This window comes from Mycteria americana, unplaced genomic scaffold (assembly GCF_035582795.1).
Source record: "Mycteria americana isolate JAX WOST 10 ecotype Jacksonville Zoo and Gardens unplaced genomic scaffold, USCA_MyAme_1.0 Scaffold_37, whole genome shotgun sequence".
In the NCBI taxonomy this organism is placed as follows: Eukaryota; Metazoa; Chordata; class Aves; order Ciconiiformes; family Ciconiidae; genus Mycteria; species Mycteria americana.
Genome location: NW_027445624.1, coordinates 1892964 through 1915455, shown reverse-complemented (window position 1 = coordinate 1915455; position 22492 = coordinate 1892964).

Sequence of the window (22492 nt, the reverse complement as noted above, 5' to 3'; positions counted from 1 at the left end):
TACACCGCGAGTTACTGGTCTGCAACTAGATATTTTTTCACTGATCACTGCTCTTGGGGCTCAGATGGTCAGTCAATTTTCAACCCACCTCACAATGATCATCCAGCCCACACTTCAACAGCTTCTGCCATCAGCATCTTATGGCAGACCGTGCCAAAAGCCTGGCAGAAGCAAAGGCAGACAATAACCACTGCTCTCCCCTTGTCTACAAAGGCAATCATTTGACTGGAGAAGGTTATCAGGTGAGTGAAGCATGACTTCCCCTTGGTGAATTCATGCTGACTATGCCTGATGATTTTCTTGCTGTTCATTTGCCTGGGAAAGGTTTTCAGGATTAGCTGCTCCATCGTGTTCCCAAGAATTGAGATGAGGCTGACAGGTCTGTAAGTTCCAAGTTTGGCTGCATCATTGGTGCCTACGTGGAAGAGCAGCAGGGAGTAACAGTCCAAGGGCTGGAGTAGCTTCAGCAGCCTCTCAGCAATGCAGCTTTTGATCAAGGACAGCAGAAGGAGTTTTTTAGAAGCTACCAGAGGTTGCTAGCAGCTGGTTGGGAGTCAAGGAATCCTGTTGCTCTCCTTATGTAGCACCCTGAGCTTCCTCAGAGGGTACCCAGGATTCCCCTGAGGATCTTAGACAAAGCCCCCATTCCAAAACATTTTCAGCACACTGTTGGGCAAAGCCCTGAGGAACTTGGTGGGCATTCCATGCTCATCCTGATGTGAGTGGAAGGTTGTCTAGGACCTCCAAGGTCCCTTCTGATCTGAATGTTTTGGTGTTTCTCTCACTACTGACGATAGCGCCTGGGATGCTTGGAGTCATGAATTCCTCCTCTGCATGTGGGTTAGCACCAAGCGTGGCACGCCCAGCACCAGCCTCTCCTAGTGGTGTGATGTTGCTTCTTGGGCCTGAAACGTTTTGAGTTCAAAGTTTAACTGTGAATGGCTACTTGTTCAGATTGGGCCCTGCACACAGCCTGCGACATCTGTGCATGATATCATGGTGACAAGGGAGAGCGACACCTGCAGAAAGCCATGGCAGGAGGGTGTGATATTCTCATGGCCCTGAAGTCCTTTGCAGATGCAAGAGAAGCCAGCAGGGTTGGAAGAGCCTTAAACACCTCAGGCATGCGTTTGTAAGGTCGGCTTTCTCACTATGGGAGGCTGAGAGAGCTGGATTTGTTCAGTCAGGAGAAAAGGTGGCTTTGGGGAGACCAAGGAACAGCATTCCCACACCTTCCAGGAGGCAACCCAAAGAGTCAGGCTCTTCACTGCAGTTCATGATGGGAGGATGAGGGCCAATGAGCAAGGAGAAGGCTTCCCAGAGAGCTGGGGCCATCTCCATCTTTGGAGGTTTTCAGGCCCCAAATGTAAAAAGTGCTGTGCAAGCTGGTGTGACCTGATAGCTGGCCCTCCTGGGAGCAGAAGATTGGGCTAGCGACCTCCCGAGGTCCCTTCCCACCTGAAGGATTCTGTGTTTCCATCTGCTACAGGGCTCTTCCCTTGATGGTGGTAGGCAAAGCACTCAGGTTCCCCATGACCATGGAAATAAGTCAGACCTAAGGATGGCCAGATCAACTGCAGCTTTGTGTCCCAGTCCAGTCGGTCTTTCTCAGGTGAAGGGCTGCTTGGCAGATGACACCCCCCAAACAGCCATGACCGTATCCTTGGCTTCACCTTGTCTTTTCTTTTCACCTCTTTTGCCCCTCTCAAGGTCTTCCCTTTGATCATGCTCATGGCCTCCCATACCAACAGCCCACCTCAGTTTACCCTTTCCTCATTGGCCCTGGTTTTGCCTGCTTTGTACCCTCACTTGGTGTTTCTGGGATGGTCACCATGGTAATAGCTACCTCAGTGTCCCATTTGGTTTAACTGGTATCTCCTCTTCTACTTTTTTATCTGTTGTGTCCTTTAAATTCCTCATGCTGTGATCTTCTTAGAGACACCACGAGTCAGGTGAGCCATCTGCACGCACACACTAACAGCTGACACAATGGAGCTTCAGTCCAAGTGGACCTTGAGGAATTCAGGGGTTTGGCCAATAGAAACCTCAAGAAGTTTTCCAAGGAGAAGGGATCTTCTCCTTCTGAACTCCTGATCTTTTGATTTTCTACATTAGGGGGCAAAACAACCCCGTACATCAAGGCAGGGATGGTCCTGAAGTGGATGAGAGCAACCTTGAGGAGAAGGGCCTGGGCATTATGAGGGATGCCATAGGGGGCAGTGGTGCTAAACATGAATATGGCCATGTGCATATTGGGCTGCACTGAGGGGAGCAAGGCCACCCAGGCAAGGGGCCTTATCACCCCCCACCACCGACTCATCACTGGTGTGGCCACAAATGGAATAGTGTGTCCCAGTGTGGGGCTCCCTGTTCTGGAGGAGTGGGGAGGAACTGGAGAAGGCCCATAGGAGGTCTGCCAAGATGGGGCTAGGGGCCATGTGTGGAAAGGCTGAGAGGTGGGGACTTCCTTGGCCCCATGAAGTGGAGGCTCAGGGAAGTAGAGTAGTAGCTTGGGAAAGCTTGAGGGTTACTTTCAGAGGTGATTGCATGTTTTTTGGTAGTGGGAAAGAGCGTGAGAAAGGAAAAGCACAAGAAAGTGCAGTTGTGGATGTCCAGATGGACGTGAGGAGACAGAAATGTCTCTGGAAGGGTAGCGCTTTGGCCCAACAGGTCACTGAGAGGGAGTCTGGGTTAGCCCATGATGTTGTGTTTGAAGGAGCAGCCAGTGAGGATGGAGGGACGTCAGTAAAGGTAGGGACATGGCGGGGGGAGAGCAAGGTGGGGAAGTGTGTTGGATGTCTACAGCCTGCAGGGAAAGAGGCGCAGGCACAGGACAGTGTAGGACAGCCTATGGTGGAGATGGCCAAGGGTGCTGGCAAGGCTGAAAGGCCCTGAGAGAACTGAGGTCTTTGTCCCCCTTGGCTATGGCTGCTGTCTCTGCCCCCAAGGCGAATGAGGAGACGCATTGCCCTCATGGCACTGAGGCCACATTGCCTCCTTGCACAAGAGGTGTCATACTGTTGTCCTTCACTTGGCATCACACCCCCTCCCCATCCCAGGAAGAGCCCTGAGCCATGTGTGAGGGACAGGCTCTCCCTGCTGAGGGGCTGGGGTCAGGGCTTGGCATTCGGCTTGACAAAGCACACCAAGGCTTTACTCCGCACCAGGGCCACCGGCACTTGGCCTTTGCCTGCCTGGCATCACCGCCTCCAATGTTCTGCTCTAACGAGTCCACGGGGAGGCTGCATTGGCAACGGCCCTCAGTGGGGCTCATTAATACTCCAAGAAACTTCAGCGTTTGCTTCTGACTTTGACTCCTTGAGCAGTTTGTGCAACCTCCTCTCAGCATTGCAGGTCCATGGACTCGGCATCAGCTACACCATGGGGCTCATTAGAAGGCAGAGAGCCCTCAGGTGCCTTGTCTCTTCCCATAATTTTCTTCAAGTCTTCAAGCCTTCTACAGCTAATTGGAGAGGTTTCAGGATGGTAGTTAAAGAGGAAGAGTTCAAGGAGCTTTTAAGAGAAAAATATTTTTACTCTTTAAGGTCATTTTTATTTATTTTTTTGTTTACAGAAGAAGGAATAGCAGCATTGTCCAAGTGATCTTGATCCAGAGGGTCACCTAAGCAGATACGGGCAGGTATGAAAAGCAGTCCCTTGATGTCAGACACTGTATCAACAACCTTGCTCCTCTCCTCCCCAACCCCACCATTTCTCTCATCAGCCCCCTGCGGGCCACTGGCATCACTTGTCCTCACATCAGCCTTCTCCACTGAAGTCTGCAGCTGGATGTTACAGCTCCTGGGCACCAATTCCCACCTGCTTTCCTCAGAGAAGTGGCTGCACACAGGCACAGGAGGACTTCTCCTCCTTGCCAAAAAGCAACAGTGTCGTGGTTTAGCCCCAGCCGGCAGCCAAGCACCACGCAGCCGCTCGCTCACTCCCCCCCCGATGGGATGGGGGAGAGAATCGAAAGAGCAAAAGTAAGAAAACTCGTGGGTTGAGATAAGAACAGTTTAATAATTGGAACAAAATAATAGTAATAATAATAATGAATTATAATGAGAGGGAAAAAAAACAATGAGAGAGAGAGAGAGGAACAAAACCCAAGGGAGGGAAAAAAAAGAGGGGGGAAAAAAAAAAATATATATATATATAAAAGAAAATTACAACCGCTCACCACCCGCCGACCGACACCCAGCCAGTCCCCGAGCAATGATCGCTACCCCCCGGCCAACTCCCCCCAGTTTATATACTGGGCATGACATCATATGGTATGGAATAGCCCTTTGGTCAGTTTGGATCAACTATCCTGGCTGTGCCCCCTCCCATTTCTTGGGCACCTGGCAGAGCATGGGGAGCTGAAGGGGAAAGAATCCTTGACCAATGTAAACACCGCTTAGCAACAGCCAAAACATCAGCGTGTTATCAATATTATTCTTATACTAAAATCCAAAGCACAGCACTATACCGGCTACTAGAAAGAAAACTAACTATCCCAGCCGAAACCAGGACAGTATCCACCCCTTATTCTATACCATTTATGTCATGCCCAGGTTCTACCTTTTCTAATACAATTAATCACCACCACTTTTCCTGTCTCTTGGTATGTATATCTATATATGTACACACAATTATCATTCCCTTGGTCTATGGTCCATCCTTCTAAAATGTTTATTAAGTTCATTTAGTCCATGACTTTGGGCTCCATCTGTCATAATAGTCCTTCATGGCAGAAGAGATGCTGTGTGGTGTTGGGTTGTTGCATGCTGAAACCAGTTCTGGTTCCATCACCATTGCACGTTGCTTGCTTTCATCGAAGTTCATTCTTCACTAATCTGGGTGATCCTTACTGAAATACCATTGATATGGTGTATAGTAACCATAAAAGTGATGGCACACAGTATTATATAGCAGTTAACATCATACCATTTAGTTCATTGGCTATTCTCACCCAAAATCAAATCCCCTTGAGGTACACATCTGACTTCCCTATCCTTTCGCATTACCCACCAAGTGCACCCGGGTCCTTGAGCAAAAGCAATCCCACGAATGGGCTTGCCTTTGCCCGAGGCAGGAGTAACCCAGACTGTCTTCCCCAGCATGTTTTTTATGTGCACTACAGGGACCTTATCCCCTTCTACAGTGCGTAAAAGTTTTGATTGGGCAGGGCCAGCTCGATTGACAGATCCTCTAGTGTTAACTAACCAGGTGGCCTTTGCTAAGTGTGTATCCCAATGTTTGAACGTCCCACCACGCATTGCTCTCAGTGTAGTTTTTAACAGTCCATTGTATCGTTCAATTTTCCCAGAGGTTGGTGCATGATAGGGGATGTGATATACCCACTCAATGCCATGCTCTTTGGCCCAGCTGTCTATGAGGTTGTTTCGGAAATGAGTCCCGTTGTCTGACTCAATTCTCTCTGGGGTGCCATGTCGCCATAGGACTTGTTTTTCAAGGCCCAAGATAGTGTTCTGGGCAGTGGCATGGGGCACAGGATATGTTTCCAGCCATCCGGTGGTTGCTTCCACCATGGTGAGCACATAGCGCTTGCCTTGGCAGGTTTGTGGGAGCGTGATATAATCGATCTACCAGGCCTCCCCATATTTATATTTCAGCCATCGCCCTCCATACCACAGAGGCTTTAACCGCTTGGCTTGTTTAACTGCAGCGCATGTTTCACATTCATGGATAACCTGTGCAATAGTGGCCATGGTCAAGTCCACCCCTCGATCACGAGCCCATCTATATGTTGCATCTCTTCCTTGATGGCCTGAGGTGTCATGGGCCCACAGAGCTATAAATAATTCACCCTTCTGTTGCCAGTCCAGATCCATCTGAGCCACTTCAATCTGAGCAGCCTGATCCACCTGCTGGTTGTTTTGATGTTCCTCAGTGGCCCGACTCTTGGGGACGTGAGCATCTATGTGACGTACTTTTACAACCAGGTTCTCTACTCGGGCAGCAATATCTTGCCACAGTGCTGCAGCCCAGATGGGTTTACCTCTGCGCTACCAATTGTTCTGCTTCCATTGCTGTAACCACCCCCACAGGGCATTTGCCACCATCCATGAGTCAGTATAGAGATAGAGCACTGGCCACTTTTCTCGTTCAGCAATGTCTAAAGCCAGCTGAATGGCTTTTACGTCTGCAAATTGGCTCGATTCACCATCTCCTTCAGCAGTTTCTACCACTTGTTCAGGGGTGAAGTTCCAAAACACTGGAGGTGCCCACCGTCCTAGGCATTTGCCCATGCTATCCCACACACCCTGCCACTCATAACTATCCAGCCTTGGGGCAGACCTCTGGATGATATTCTTAAATTGCGTACTAACCCTGGACAAGATCGAAACAATATTCCCAAGCAATACCAATACAAGTATCTTAACTACCCAAGGTAGTTCAAAATACTGAAAAGTTACTGTAATGAAGGAGGAAGCATTGTAGAAGCAAGTAGTGAAGGTACAATTCTACATTTCCTCCATAAAAAAACCTCTCAGAGGAAGAAGTATAATTGCGAATTGTCTCCATAAGATGATACCCGACATACAATAACGGTTTCAGTACAGCACTTAGATACCAAAATAAACACAAGGTCACTGTTTTAATAACAAATCTCACAGGCAAAACATCACCAATTAAAGCAGAGCACAGCAAACTGCAAAAACCAACACTGATCTTTAACATGTACGGCAAAGAAATGAGCATGGTGCAGATCAGGTAAACCGATGCTAGGAACAGATGGATCAATATCACGTCCCACAACCACTAACAGATCTAAATTCCTTAATACGCTCTGGTTAATCTGTTATTATCTCAAACCCTTCGAGCCCCACGTTGGGCGCCAAAAAGGACTGTCGTGGTTTAGCCCCAGCCGGCAGCTAAGCACCACGCAGCCGCTCGCTCACTTCCCCCCCGGTGGGATGGGGGACAGAATCGGAAGAGCAAAAGTAAGAAAACTCGTGGGTTGAGATAAGAACAGTTTAATAATTGGAACAAAATAATAGTAATAATAATAATGAATTATAATGAGAAGGAAAACAACGAGAGAGAGAGAGAGGAACAAACCCCAAGGGAGGGAAAAAAGGCGGGGGGGGGGTTTAAAAAAAATGATACAACCGCTCACCACCCGCCGACCGATGCCCAGCCAGTCCCCAAGCAGTGATCACTACCCCCCAGCCAACTCCGCCCAGTTTATATACTGGGCATGACATCATATGGTATGGAATAGCCCTTTGGTCAGTTTGGATCAACTATCCTGGCTGTGCCCCCTCCCATTTCTTGGGCACCTGGCAGAGCATGGGGAGCTGAAGGTGGGGGGAAAAAAATAAAAGTCCTTGACCAATGTAAACACCACTTAGCGACAGCCAAAACATCAGCGTGTTATCAATATTATTCTCATACTAAAATCCAAAGCACAGCACTATACCAGCTACTAGGAAGAAAATTAACTCTATCCCAGCTGAAACCAGGACAAGTTGCCATGAATTAGCTTTGGCATTGTAGGGATGTCCATGAGACAAGTGCCGTCACAGTCAATGGAGTTCTAGAAAGTACAGCTGCTGGAGAACATAAGGAGAGAGATGGAGCTCTCCCTATGGCACATGACTGCATTTGCTCAGCTGAATACTTCAAGAGGCTGCCATGAACATAATGAAGAGGAACAGATTCCATTACCAGTTAAACAGGCCATCTGCTGTCCTTTCAGGTAGAATCACGGAATCATAGAACAGCCCAGGTTGGAAGGGACCGCAAAAGATCATCTGGTCCATCCTTTCATGGACCCTAGGTGCGATTAGGTAGCACCCTGTCCAATCACATCTTGAAAACCTCCAGTGACAGCGACTCAACCACGTGCCAGAGGAGGTTGTACCACTGACTGATTGTTCTCACTCTAAAAACATGTCTTTCTTATGTCGACATGAAACTTCTCCTGGTGCAACTTGTACCCATTGCCCCTCGTCTTCTCCATGGGCTCCTTGAGAAGAGAGAGCCTGCGTCCTCTTTGGAGACACCCTTTAGGTACCTTTAAGTTGGCCAAAGGAATGCTCCACCAGCCTCCCAGAAGATGCCCCCAGATGCTGTCCTCTCTCTAAGAGCTACTCCATCAGAGCTTGCAGCTACCTGCACCTGTCTTGCACCACCTCTGGCACCTCAGATGTCACCAGGGGTTTCATCTGAAGAGCTCACTCCTGGCCTCCATCCCCATTAATTAGCAGGGCAGATGAGACAAGCAGCTCACCTGCAGGTGCCTATTTTGTGCACAGCTGAAGGGAGGCAAGAGGAATCCCACCTGCTGAGGGGTTGTGGCAGGCAAGGGAGGGAGCTGAGTGCCCTTCTAGCCCCAGGACTACAAACCACAAAGACATGCCTGGCTTGACTCACCTGAATCACTTCCCTCAGTTTGGATAAATTAGGACCCTCTCTGTACCCTTCCTATTTTCCTCAGATTCTGTAGAGCAAAGATGAATGCACAAAGGCTGGGATGGGGGCTGTGAGCACTGACAGGGTAAAGACATGGGATGGGGAAACACCTCCCAGGGGGAAGATCTCCAGGCAGCAGGGATTTCATCAGGGAATGAGAAGAAATTGAAAACAGAAATGGTGTTGGAGGGAGAATTCAGAAAACTCCGTATCATCCCCTCCAATGCAGACCCCTTCCTCTGAGCAAGCCCCCTTGCCTCCTCTCCCACCCAGCAAAGCCTCTGCCCTCAGGGCTGTGGGGTCCAAGGCATGAGCCACCTCCTCTGCAGCCAGAGCTCCAGCAGAGCCTTGGGGCAGCTCTCCAGCATCTTGCCCATTTCCCTCTGAAGAGCACAGAGGCTGAGAGCAGCTGCCCAGCAATGCTGATGTCATGCCTTCATGAGATACCATCAGTAGGACACTTGGCTATCTCCTTGAGGTGTCCTTCCAAGCTGTGAGCTGCCCTCCAGGATGCCAATCTGCCCCATAGCACCTTTGTGTAATCTGAAAGCCCCATGGAGAAGTACAGAGATGTTATGAGTGAAGAAATGCTGTTGGGTCGGTGAAATGAGCCATGTGTGGTTTTGGCTAGAAGTGAGGTGCTGAGACCTTGAGAAGAGGTGAGACATTTAATGGTCTGCAGTGGATCCCTCTGCTCTTGGCCATGGCTGGTTTCTTTTCAGGGTAACAGATGAGTGTGATCTCCTCCTTCATCTCAGGTCTGGCACCTGCCCCTACCATTCCTAAGAACCAACTACTGCAGAGCAGGGCTGATTCCTGGGCAGCCAGTCAGCAGAGGCACATGGCACACTCATGCACATGGCACACATCCTCATGGCACACTCAGCCAGCAAAATCCAGAGCTCCAGGCACGGAGCTGAAGGAAGGCCTTGAGGAAAAGACAAAAGGGGTGAGTGTAGCAGGGGGAGGATCCATGAGAAATTCCTTTGATTTTCTCAGAGAACTCTTTCGTAACTCCTCATTCTCTTTTCCCTCTTGAACAGTGTCCCATGCCCTGAGGCAGCAAATGGCCAACAGCAGCTCTATCCCCCAGTTCCTCCTCGTGGTGTTTGCAGACACACGGCAGCAGAAGCTCTTGCATTTCCGGCTCCTCCCAGCCATCTACCTGTCTGCCCTTCTGGGCAGCATCCTCATCATCACCACCATAGCCTGCAACCACTGCCTCCACACCCCCAGGTACTTCTTCCTCCTCAACCTCTCCCTCCTTGGCTTGGGCTCCATCTCCACTGCTGTCCCCAAATCCATGGCCAATTCCCTCTGGGACACCAGGACTATTTCCTATGGAGGATGTGCTGCCCAGGTCCTTTTCTTTCTCTTCGTGATTGGAGGGCAATATTTTCTTCTCACCATCATGGCCTATGACCACTACGTTGCCATCTGCAAACCCCTGCATTACGGGACCCTCCTGGACAGCCGAGCTTGTGTCCACATGGCAGCAGCTGCCTGGGGCAGTGGTTTCCTCTATGCCATGCTGCACACTGCCAATACATTTTCACTACCGCTCTGCCAAGGCAATGCCCTTGACCACTTCTTCTGTGAACTGCCCCAGATCCTCAAGCTCTCCTGCTCCAACTCCCACCTCAGGGAAGTAGGACTTCTTGTAGATAATGTCTCTCTTGCTTTTGGGTGCTTTATTTTCATTGTGCTGTCCTATGTGCAGATCTTCAGGGCTGTGTTGAGGTTCCTTTCTGAGCAGGGATGGCACAAAGCCTTTTCCACGTGCCTCCCTCACCTGGCTGTGGTCTCCCTGATTGTCAGCACTGGCACGTTCGCCTACCTGAAGCCCCCCTCCACCTCCTCCCAATCACGGGATCTGGTGATGGCTGCTCTGTACTCGCTGGTGCCCCCAGCGTTGAACCCCCTCATCTACAGCATGAGAATCCAGGAGCTCAAAGACACACTGAAGAAGCTGATTCAGCCACTTGTCTTTCAGCAGCAATAAGCTGCCCATGTCTCTTCACAGGGATTTCCTGTTCATCTCAGGAACCTCCTTTGCTTTGGGCATTTGGTTTGTGATAATCATGGTTGTCCAGCAATGTCTGCATTTGCTTCACTTCTGCAGAGACATGAACGCAGTCTGTCTGACCCAGCGACCTTTGTACGTGTCTCTGGCATGATGGTACAGGTGGTCTCCAGTGTTGCACGTCTGTAATAAAAGGGATTTCCTCAATGCCAGTGTCCAGATTTCGGGCTTCTCTTCCCCTACACGGGGGGACATGATGCCCCTACAAGTCTGTGCTGCTGTTCCTGGGTTCTCCATGGGCTCAGGGGAGGAGGGTATGGGGCGATGTGTTGGGGAAGGATGCCTGACCTGGGTGACCGGTTCCCATGGATATGGTGAATGGTCAGGAGGGGTCTGCCTGGGACTGTCCTCCCACGGCTTTCAGGCACCACAGCCCACTCACTCTGGCCCTTCCCATGGCTCTCCAGATTTCCACCTCCCCTTGCTCTTTGTCCCATCAGACACCTCCAAACTATCCTGTGGCTGCTTTGAGCTTCAGGGAGTTAGAAGCTTGCCCCGTCTCTGAGAAGTCTAATTAACTCTGGAGTCAACTCCTTAATTATGTTTATATCTGTCCTTTCCTAGCTCTCTATCTAAAACAGTTCTCGTACAGATACCCCTTGTGGAAGATGGACCTCATTCGATGCAGCTTGGACTTGGCATACAGTGGAGAAGAGTGTTTTAAAGCTTGTTGGATTACATCAGGTGTAACTGTTGCTTTTTGGCAAGGAGGAGAAGTCCTCCTGTGCCTGTGTGCAGCCACTTCTCTGAGGAAAGCAGGTGGGACTTGGTGCCCAGGAGCTGTAACATCCAGCTGCAGACTTCAGTGGAGAAGGCTGATGTGAGGACAAGTGATGCCAGTGGCCCGCAGGGGGCTGATGAGAGAAATGGTGGGGTTGGGGAGGAGAGGAGCAAGGTTGTTGATACAGTGTCTGACATCAAGGGACTGCTTTTCATACCTGCCCGTATCTGCTTAGGTGACCCTCTGGATCAAGATCACTTGCAGAATGCTGCTATTCCTTCTTCTGTAAACAAAAAAATAAATAAAAATGACCTTAAAGAGTAAAAATACTTTTCTCTTAAAAGCTCCTTGAACTCTTCCCCTTTAACTACCATCCTGAAACCTCTCCAATTAGCTGTAGAAGGCTTGAAGACTTGAAGAAAATTATGGGAAGAGACAAGGCACCTGAGGGCTCTCTGCCTTCTAATGAGCCCCATGGTGTAGCTGATGCTGAGTCCATGGACCTGCAATGCTGAGAGGAGGTTGCACAAACTGCTCAAGGAGTCAAAGTCAGAAGCAAACGCTGAAGTTTCTTGGAGTATTAATGAGCCCCACTGAGGGCCGTTGCCAATGCAGCCTCCCCATGGACTCGTTAGAGCAGAACATTGGAGGCGGTGATGCCAGGCAGGCAAAGGCCAAGCGCCGGTGGCTCTGGTGCGGAGTAAAGCCTTGGTGTGTTTTGTCAAGCCGAATGCCAAGCCCTGACCCCAGCCCCTCAGCAGGGAGAGCCTGTCCCTCACACATGGCTCAGGGCTCTTCCTGGGATGGGGAGGGGGTGTGATGCCACGTGAAGGACAACAGTATGACACCTCTTGTGCAAGGAGGCAATGTGGCCTCAGTGCCATGAGGGCAATGCGTCTCCTCATAGGCCTTGGGGGCAGAGACAGCAGCCTCTTTCCCACTACCAAAAAACATGCAGTCATCTCTGAAAGTAACCCTCAGGCTTTCCCAAGCTACTACTCTACTTCCCTGAGCCTCCACTTCATGAGGCCAACGAAGTCCCCTCCTCTCAGCCTTTCCACACATGGCCCCTAGCCCCATCTTGGCAGACCTCCTATGGGCCTTCTCCAGTTCCTCCCCACTCCTCCAGAACAGGGAGCCCCACACTGGGACACACTATTCCATTTGTGGCCACACCAGTGATGAGTCGGGGGTGGGGGGTGATAAGGCCCCTTGCCTGGGTGGCCTTGCTCCCCTCAGTGCAGCCCAATATGCACATGGCCATATTCATGTTTACCACCACTGCCCCCTATGGCATCCCTCATAATGCCCAGGCCCTTCTCCTCAAGGTTGCTCTCATCCACTTCAGGTCCAACCCTGCCTTGATGTACGGGGTTGTTTTGCCCCCTAATGTAGAAAATCAAAAGATCAGGAGTTCAGAAGGAGAAGATCCCTTCTCCTTGGAAAACTTCTTGAGGTTTCTATTGGCCAAATCCCTGAGTTCCTCAAGGTCCACTTGGACTGAAGCTCCGTTGGGTCAGCTGTTAGTGTGTGCGTGCAGATGGCTCACCTGACTCGTGGTGTCTCTAAGAAGATCACAGCATGAGGAATTTAAAGGACACAGCAGATAAAAAAGTAGAAGAGGAGATACCAGTTAAACCAAATTGGACACTGAGGTAACTATTACCATGGTGACCATCCCAGAAACACCAAGTGAGGGTACAAAGCAGGCAACACCAGGGCCAATGAGGAAACGGTAAACCCAGGTGGGCTGTTGGTATGGGAGGGCATGAGCATGATCAAAGGGAAGACCTTGAGAGGGGCAAAAGAGGGAAAAAGAAAAGACAAGGTGAAGCCAAGGATACGGTCATGGCTGTTTGGGGGTGTCATCTGCCAAGCAGCCCTTCACCTGAGAAAGACCGACTGGACTGGGACACAAAGCTGCAGTTGATCTGGCCATCCTTAGGTCTGACTTATTTCCATGGTCACGGGGAACCTGAGTGCTTTGCCTACCACCATCAAGGGAAGAGCCCTGTAGCAGATGGAAACACAGAATCCTTCAGGCGGGAAGGGACCTCGGGCGGTCGCTAGCCCAATCTTCTGCTCCCAGGAGGGCCAGCTATCAGGTCACAACAGCTTGCACAGCACTTTTTAAATTTGGGGCCTGAAAACCTCCAAAGATGGAGATGGCCCCAGCTCTCTGGGAAGCCTTCTCCTTGCTCATTGGCCCTCATCCTCCCATCATGAACTGCAGTGAAGAGCCTGACTCTTTGGGTTGCCTCCTGGAAGGTGTGGGAATGCTGTTCCTTGGTCTCCCCAAAGCCACCTTTTCTCCTGACTGAACAAATCCAGCTCTCTCAGCCTCCCATAGTGAGAAAGCCGACCTTACAAACGCATGCCTGAGGTGTTTAAGGCTCTTCCAACCCTGCTGGCTTCTCTTGCATCTGCAAAGGACTTCAGGGCCGTGAGAATATCACACCCTCCTGCCATGGCTTTCTGCAGGTGTCGCTCTCCCTTGTCACCATGATGTCATGCACAGATGTCGCAGGCTGTGTGCAGGGCCCAATCTGAACAAGTAGCCATTCACAGTTAAACTTTGAACTCAAAACGTTTCAGGCCCAAGAAGCAACATCACACCACTAGGAGAGGCTGGTGCTGGGGGTGCCATGCTTGGTGCTAACCCACATGCAGAGGAGGAATTCATGACTCCAAGCATCCCAGGCGCTATCGTCAGTAGTGAGAGAAACACCAAAACATTCAGATCAGAAGGGACCTTGGAGGTCCTAGACAACCTTCCAGTCACATCAGGATGAGCATGGAATGCCCACCACGTTCCTCAGGGCTTTGCCCAACAGTGTGCTGAAAATGTTTTGGAATGTGGGCTTTGTCTAAGATCCTCAGGGGAATCCTGGGTACCCTCTGAGGAAGCTCAGGATGCTAGATAAGGAGAGCCACAGGATTCCTTGACTCCCAACCAGCTGCTAGCAACCTCTGGTAGCTTCTAAAAAACTCCTTCTGCTGTCCTTGATCAAAAGCTGCATTGCTGAGAGGCTGCTGAAGCTACTCCAGCCCTTGGACTGTTACTCTCTGCTGCTCTTCCAAGTAGGCACCAATGATGCAGCCAAACTTGGAACTTACAGGCCCGTCAGCCTCATCTCAATCCCTGGGAACACGATGGAGCAGCTAATCCTGGATACCAAACTGGGAGGAGTGGCTGATACACCAGAGGGTTGCGTTGCCATCCAGAGGGACCTGGACAGGCTGGAGAAATGGGCTGACAGGAACCTCATGAAGTTCAACAAGGGGAACTGCCAAGTCCTGCCCCTGGGGAGGAACAAGCCCATGCACCAGCCTATGCTGGGGGTCTCCCAGCTGGAAAGGAGCTTGGCAGAAAAAGCCCTGGGGCTTCTGGTGGACACCAAGTTGAACACGAGCCAGCAACATGCCCTTGTGGGAAACAAAGCAAACGGTATGCTGGGCTGTATTGACAAATATTGCCAGCAGCTGGGGGGAGGTGATCTTTCCCCTTTATTCAGCGCTGATGAGGCCACAGCTGGAGTAGTGGGTCCAGTTCTTGGCTCCTCTGTACAGGAGAGACATGGACACACTGGAGAGAGGCCAATGAAGGGCCACAAAGATGATGAAGAGACTGGAGCATCTCTGTAGGAGAAGCTGAGGGAGCTGGGACTATCCAGCCTGGGGAAGAGAAGGCTCAAGGGGCATCTAATCAAAATATATAAATAGCTGAAGGGAAGGTTCAAAGAGGATGGAGCCAGGCTCTTTCAGAGGTGCCCAGTGACAGGACAAGAGGCAATGGGCACTCACTGAAACATAGGAGGGTCCCTGTGAACATCACGGAACATTTCTTTCACTGTGAGAGTGAGCAAGCACTGGCAGAGGTTTCCCAGTGAGGTGTCTCCACCCTTGGAGATAGTTAAAAGTCACTTGGACATGGTCCTGGGTAAGCACTCCACGTGGCCCTACTTGAGCAGGGGGTTGGACCAGGTGATCTCCAAAGGTCCCAAAGGTCATTCTGTAATTCTGTGGTTCTGTGATTCTGCAAAAAGCTGTTACGATGTCTTAGGTCTACATGCTGAGTCCCACAGGATGAGCAAGACGCCTAAATGCAACTTCCAGATGGATAGGTGATACCATCAACAATAAAAATAAATCACCATTGGAGACCAATGCGGAAAGCCAAAGTTCTGGATTGAGAACTCCCTGGGAAGAGCAAAAAGGAAAGGTTGGGTCCATGGGTGACAAGTAGCCCTTGCTCTTGCAGTTAGTCTCTGGTTTGGGACAGCTTCCTGAGCAACATGTGCATCCTTGGAGGGTGATTCCCTGGACCCACACCAGGCAGCAGCCAGGTTTCCCAGCAGGGCTTTCCATCCCCCCTTCCAGAAATGGCCATGTCTCTCCATTCAGCATTCATGGATCCCAAAGCACCAATCTGGGAAAGGCTTCTAGGTGAGGGGAAGGCCTCCCTCAGGCACATCTGTCCTCCCTGAATCCAAGTCTTGTGCAAGGCTCGGGTGGGTGGAGCTCGTTTGGTGCCCACGTTTGTCTGACACATGGCTGGTTAGTGCCATTACCAAGCAGGGAGGGAGAGCTTTGGTCTCAGGACAAGTTCTGCCCAAGGCAGTTGCAGCTCACAGCTGTGGTGCCTCAAGTCACTGACCCATGCCTGGGGTCTTTGATAAATAAAGCCCCATACACGGAAATCACCACAGTTAATGTGGGTGACGTGATGCCATGGTGCCAACATGGAAATTTCCAGCCCGCATACTACGTTCAGGAGAAGAAATATTGATCTTCCTCTGCATCGACTCTCACTACCCTGTCACATCTTTCCACATGTACTCCTTCAAGGGCCCCTTCTCAACTCTCTGCAGTCTGCCTGATGCTGCCTTCAGCCAAATCCTGAATTATGTTCCTACCTGTCCCTTCCTATGTATCTCGCTGAAGGTTTTCCACTAAGGTTACCCACTGTGGAAAGTGGACTTCAGTGGAGGCAACTTGGAGTTCATAGGCAGCTGAGGAATGTCTTTTATTTTTTATTAAACTATTCCTTTCTTGGCAGGTAAGAACCATCCTTCTGTGACTGCGCAGCTGGTTCTCCAACTACAGCAGGTGGGAACTGGTGCAAATGCACCTTCAGCTGCAGGCTATGGTGGGAGAAGCTTGGATTTGAGAGAGCATGATGCAAGTCCCAGGTGGCTGATGATAGAAATGGCAGGGTGTGTGGCAGGTGGGGGGGACAGAGTTTGCGCGCACAGTGTTGTACAGAAAGGATCTTACTTTTCCGACATGTTCAGACTTCATCAGGAGACGCATCAGGAGATGAATAGGAATTGGGGAAGGCTGATATCACTTGTTGTGTAAGCAGAAAAGTGAAGAAAACTGGTGAAAGAAGACATCCTGTTGTATTGATATTTATTCCTGAAATCTTCTCAGTTTGGCTGCACTCCTGGAGTCTCTCAACTCAGCCCCATGAGACTTGAAGCATTCGGGAGAATTATGCAGGGAGACTTGGCTTGGCATGGCATTTTGCATGTTAATGAGCCCTCTGGTGCCAAGTTCCTGAACTGCAGGTACTGCAAGAATGAACCGGCCTCTACAGGAGTGAAAAGCTTCCTGAGGTGCATCCAAGGGTGGGGAGTGAAGGAGAGGAAGAGAGGAAGGTCAGCTCATGGGGCATGTTGAGCACTGTCTAGCCACCCCACAGCAGAGGGCATTCTCCATCTCCCAGGCTGAGGCATGCACACAGGATGGGAACCTCTCCTTTGTGCAGGGGCCTTCAGCCACATTCCCAGGGCAGACCTATTCCTCCTCCACCCACAGACATCAGTGGCTTTCCATTGCTGGGCTCACACAAGGTTGGAAGGATTTGCTACAGCCCTCAACCATCGCCTTGCTTCTTGACGAGTTCCCTACACCCTCTCTCGCATCCGTACGCACTGCCAATCACTGCCTGATCACTACCCGAGAAGCTAAGAAGCTCTCCAGGCTTTCCCTCTCATCCTCAGGGGATGACCACGTTTCTGCAGTCACCATTCGTGCATCGTAAAAACACCAGTTGAGGAAGTGCATCTTGGTGAGGGGAGGACCTCGCCGAGGCACCTCTGTGCTCTTTGAGGTGTAAGCGCTTGTGCAAGGCTGCAGGAGGAGTTGCTTTGGTGGCCAGCTTTGTATTGCAGATGGATGGTGTGCAGAGGGCAGGGAATGAGAGAGGACTGCTACCAGAAATGCCATGGGAGGGAAGGTCCGGTGCTCAGGGAAAGAAGGATGAAGGGTGGACACTCTGGACACTCCAGGTTCTGGTGTTTCTCTTCCCAAGTCCCCACTGTGGGTGACGAAGCTCTGCTTCCCCAGAAAAGGCCAAGCATCTGCCTGCCGATGGGAAGCACTCCATAGCTCACTTTGGGAGTCTCTGTGGCGCAATTGGTTAGCGCGTTCGGCTGTTAACCGAAAGGCTGGTGGTTTGAGCCCACCCAGGGACGCCTTCCCCTTTCCCTGCCCGTGACAGGGGGCTTGCAACTACAGGACCTTGCAGCTCCCTTACAACCCAAACCCTTCTATGGCTCCAGCAAAAGAGGAGCCCATTCACTCCCCTCTCCAAAGGCAGAGCATTCAAAACAAACTGATAGCAATTCCTTACTCCCTTTTGCTTGCGCACGCACCTTTGCATCACTTATTAAACTGCCTTTCTCTTCACCCACGACTCTTTCTCACTTTGCCCTTCCAATGCTCTCCCCCCTCCAGCTCAGGGGCACTGAGCCAGCAGCTGCGTGGGGGCTGAGCTGCCAGCTGGGGACAACCCACCCTGGGATTTGCCTTATTTCTACTCTCACTAACAACAGCAGCACTAACATGCTCTAAAATAAGGTCTTCCTCTTCGTCATGATGCTAAACTCTATTTCTTTCATGTTACTCCTTTCCTTCATTCTTCCTTGACAAGACACTTATAATTTCTCAGTATTATAGTCTGCCATGAAGTTGTTAGAACAATACTTTTTCTCTCCTTTCTAACTGTTGTCATCTAATGGCAACACCTCTCAGACAGTATTGTCCCTACATCATTCCTTTCATTCCCATTTCCAGTCTCTGTGTGTGTGTGAGGAGTTGTTTATCGTGATTATCACATCCCTGAGCAGCTCGTCCTTGGTTGCCAGTACCGGATCCAGGTGAGCACCCAGGGCCTTTGTTGGCCCACTGGGCAGCTGTATGAAGAAGGTGTCCCGCGGTGCTGCAGACTGTTTGCACCTTGTTTTGCCTGGTCCGTGAATGCCAGGGCAATTACAGTCCCCCACAGGAACTGGCTCATTGCCCTGCAGACTTCCTTGGGCTGCTGCCAGAAGACTTTTCCTGATTCCTCACCCTCACTGCATGGTTCATAACTGCCAACACGATGTCACCCTTACTGGCCTCTCTAATCCTCAGTGACAGAAGCTAAGCATCCTGCAAGACCTCCAGACATCTGAGCTGGCCCTTCACACTGGGTACATCCCCCATCCTCACCTTCCCGGCCACTCTCTTCTGCAGAGCCTCTATCCCTCCACTGCAGCACCCCAAGTGAGCAAGCTGTCCCACCACATCTAATTTCATCCAAAACCATCACAGTGCTGGGAGGCTCCAGCTCCTCCTGTCTGTTCCCCAGCTCCTCCCGCCTGTGCGCGTTTGCGCTGCAGCATCTGAGCTGAGGCACCGGGGCTGAGCACAGACTCGTTACAGGTAAACATGGTACCAGGGCCCCAGGGCCCCCCCTCTGCTTCACATGCTGGAGTGCTTGGCAGATGTTAATGTAACAAGGAAATGAGGTGCCCACAGACTGCCCCGCAGTCTCCAAGGCCAGAGAAACGAGGCTGCGCAATGACATCTTGTCCAGAGAAATGTTTGGTGACTGCAGAAACTCTGCAGGGCTGTGGGGCTTGCAAGACAAACTGCAGGAAGGACAGGGTGCTGCAGAGACAGTCTTTGCGGATGGGCAGCCTTTGGTCCATCCACACTGTGGACATTGTTATCACCTTCCCTCTCCATATCGTGAGGCAGCGAGGGGAGAGGAGAGAAGTAAGAGAGAGGTTAAAGGCAGTGTGGAGTGGGAGGATGCTGAGAGCTCCCTGGAAGAGAAATCTTCACAGCCCTTAACACAGTAAGTCTCTGGCTGCAGGGCAATGCACTTGAGTACTCTGGAGGGGTCTCCTAGAGCTGGCACATCCCAGAGCAGGCAGGATCTGGCAGGATGGCTCTCCGGGTTTCTTTCATGTGGAGAAGGACATGCTCCAGCCCAGGGCTGTCCTTCAGAGCAGGGTCCCTGCACCCCAGGAGGCTGTGTGCCAGGCAGGGACTCTGCTGCCTGCCAGGGTCAGCACTCAGCCTGCCCAGCGAGCTCCCCACAGTGCTGTGGGGAGAAGCTGTTGGTTAAAGGAGTGACCCCCGGCAGGGCAGGGTCCTTCTGCTGTCGTGAGGGTGCTGCGTGTGTCAGGGCTGCTCACAGCTCCACATCACCCCCAGCATCTTTCTGAGGGTCCTTTTGAAGAAGTACACCAAGGCAGCATTGACTTGAATGGGAAGGTGTTTGTGCTTTGAGGTTTCTCATCTTGGTTGTCTGCTTGGGCAGCGGGAGATGGGAATTTATTTCTCTCTGCTGGAGAAGGCACTGAGACCGCAGAAGATTTTAGGGGTTTTCCTTGAAAAGTCTCTCAAAACTTCTCCCTGTCTTCCCTCTTACACAGGCCCCAATGCCTTCAGGCAGCAAAAGTCCAACAGCAAATGTCCAACAGCAGCTCCATCACCCGGTTCGTCCTCCTGGCGTTAGCAGACCTGCAGGAGCTGCAGCTCGTGCACCTCTGGCTCTTCCCAGGCATCTACCTGGCTGCCCTCCTGGGCAACGGCCTCAGCATCACCGCCGTAGCCTGTGACCGCTGCCTCCACACCCCCATGTACTTCTTCCACTTTAACCTCTCCTTCCTCGGTCTGGGCTCCGTCTCCACCACTGTCCCCGTATCCATGGCCAATTCCCTCTGGGACACCAGGGACATTTCCTATGCAGGATGCACTGCCCAAGTGTTTCTGTTTGCCTTCTTGATGTCAGCAGAGTTTTCTCTTCTCACCATCATGGCCTATGACCGCTACATGCCATCTCCAACCCCCTGCGCTATGGGACCCTCCCGGACAGCCGAGCTCGCAGCAAAGCGGCAGTAGCTGCCTGGGACAGTGATTTCCCCTATGCCATGCTGCACACTACCAATACATTTTCACTACCGCTCTGCCAAGGCAATGCTGTGGACCAGTTCTTTTGTGAAATCCCTCAGATCCTCAAGCTCTCCTGCTCACGCTCCTTACTCAGGGAATTTGGGGTTCTTATATTTAGTGCTATTGGAGCACTCGGGTGTTGTATTTTCGTTGTGCTGTCCTGTGTGGAGATCTTCATGGCTGCGCTGAGGTTGCCCTGTGAGCAGGGACGGCACAAAGCCTTTTCCACGTGGCTCCCTCACCTGACCGTGGTCTCCCTGTTTGCCAGCTCTGCCATGTTTGCCTACCTGAAGCCTCCCTCCATCTCCTCCCCATCCCTGAATCTGGTGGTAGCAGTTCTGTACTCGGTGGTGCCTCCCACAGTGAACGCCCTCATCTACAGCACGGGGACCAAGGAGCTCAAGGATGCCCTGAGGAAAGTGATTTAGTGGCCATTTTTCAGTACTTGTGGACTTCCCTTCTCTCTGCACAAATGACTCCTATGGTATCCCATTGCAGGTGCCTGCTTTGTTCATTAGTCATTGTCATTATCATTATCTGTATAACATAAATATTGGGATTCACTTCACTGCTAAGGATGAATGAACCTTCTCTGTGTCTCCTGACTGTCAGGAAAAATCTTTCGAACGCTGCATCACAGCTCTGTCTCCCACAGCATCTTTGTAATAAAATGGCGTCTCCTCCGTGCACTGCCTGAAGACTGGGCTCTTCATCCAAAGCTGGTGACGAGAACAGGCACGAGCAAATGCTCCCCAAAGGAGCCTGTTGGTCCATGGATTCAGGGTCAAAGAGCTCCTTGTCCTGTTGGTGCCTGTCAGAGACTGAGTGTTGCATTTAGGACTTACCCGTTGGTGTCTAGTGAAAGTGGAGACGGTGAGCAGTCACCGAGTCGCTGAGGTACATACCCAGGGCTGTTCCACATGTGACACACAGATGATGTCCTTAAGGAGGGCAGTCTGGAGCTGCCTGGAAACCCCAGGCATCTCCATGGATGGCACGGGCTTGTGGCGGGCAGTGACTGGAGCACCATAAAGAGAGAGATTGGGCAAGGTGGAGTCCCTCAAAGGAAAAGTGCTAAACCCAGGCGTCTACAGGGAAACAAGGACTCTGCTGTCCCAGAGGAGGAAATGGGGCGCCAGCAGGCGCATGGAAGGGAGGCAGGAGAGGCATTCATGTCACCCCCAGTCACGACTGAACGTTTCCTCTCCTTGGAAATGCACCATAGTCCCTTCAAGCACCTTCCACCTCCCCAGAATATTAGGCAGGGGGCTTAGCAGCAGTGATCCCCGCCCAGCTCCCGAGGGCCAGCAGGGAGCACAAGGAGAGGGCCAGGAAGGACCAGAACGATCGCGGAGAGGTGAGATGGGATCTGATGTGGGCTAGAGTTTGCGCCAGAGAAAATGCCCATGTTCGGCTAATTCAAAACTGTTTCTAGACCATGGATACCCTGAAGCATGCTTACAGTGCAGAGCCAGGAGTTCTTGCTCCACCAGGCCTGGGACGTGGCGTTTCCCACTCCCCATCCCTTTGTGCCATCGTCCCTCACGAAGAGTGACGTTGAGATGGAGGCTGGCACTGTGTCAGGGCTTACACTGTGGAAGCATGACCCAGCAGACCTGTGAATTTGCTGCTGTCCCTTAGTCAGTCCGTGTGCCTAGCACATGTCCTTGGGACAGCCTCCCCCACCTTATGTGCTGGCTCTAACCCCCAAAAGTCACCCCCCATCCTGGCCCTTTGTATTTTTCGTCCCTTGTGCAGACCACGGCAGGGGGATGTTTCCCCAGCCCTGAATGCATCCTGCACCATGTGGTGCCTGCAGGGTTGGGCTGGGGGGGCCACATGTGGGGCAGCAAGGCTGTGCTGGTGCAGGGATTAGCATGTGAACATGAGCCACACTGCCAGGACATCCCCAAATTACCTTCAAACGCCAGCCAGACAGGGCTGTCACCCCAGTCACTGCAATGACTCTGGGATCCCAAGAGGCACCATGAGTTGGAAGCATAGGGTGGGCACCACAACCCCAGCTCTGCCAG